Source organism: Sphaeroforma arctica (genome assembly GCF_001186125.1).
Source record: "Sphaeroforma arctica JP610 unplaced genomic scaffold supercont1.693, whole genome shotgun sequence".
In the NCBI taxonomy this organism is placed as follows: Eukaryota; class Ichthyosporea; order Ichthyophonida; genus Sphaeroforma; species Sphaeroforma arctica.
The window spans coordinates 5,657-6,508 of record NW_014039865.1 but is presented as its reverse complement, the minus strand read 5'-3'; positions in this window follow the sequence as shown (position 1 = coordinate 6,508).

The window sequence follows — 852 nt, the reverse complement described above, 5'->3', positions numbered from 1 at the left end:
CCTCTCAACCCAAGGATTTAGAATTTAAGTTCCGAACATCCTTTGGGATAGTTGTGTGTATGAGAGCAGACTCGGACCACTTTGCAATAGGGTCCGGGACGGAACACCACCTGAATAGCGAGTTTTAGGGCTTTTAGATATGAAGAGCGAGATTTAGGGCCTTGGGACCTGAATAGCGAGTTATAAGGTCTTTAGACCTGATTAGCGATATCTGGGGCTTTTGGACCTGAATAGCGAGTCTTCGGGCCTTTAGATCTGAAACACGGTGCAGCGAACGGGCAGCAGCAACCAGTACTGTAATGAAGGAATTACAACGAAGTGTCAACCACCAAGGTTGGTATCGGCATGTGTAGAGAGGTCACTTAGATACTGCATTTCTGCTGATTAAAAAGGAAACAACAGATACTTTCATGGGATTTTTTTCTGGATATAACGCTCTCTCGCATCCAGTGACAGAAGAAGCGCGTTATTCTTCACTTTGTATATGTATATATCTTCTATTTTATATATATATATAAGTTTCATATTACAAATTTACGTTGTATATTATATCCATGCATAACACTACGTATTATGTATATGTATTATGTTCTATATTAGCTATATGTATATAGAATATATGTATCTCGGCCGCCAAACAAGCCTTGCTGTTTTATCTTGTACCGTTAGCGTGCAAATGTACTTTTATTAAGCAAGATTCAAACACAACTAGTTATACTGTCAATAACGACTACATTACCTGTATCGTGGGCTGTGTCCGCTGTACACTCCCACATGGCACATATCTATATTTATATGTATGTTTATATATATTTATATAATCATATGTATATATAATTATATAATCATATA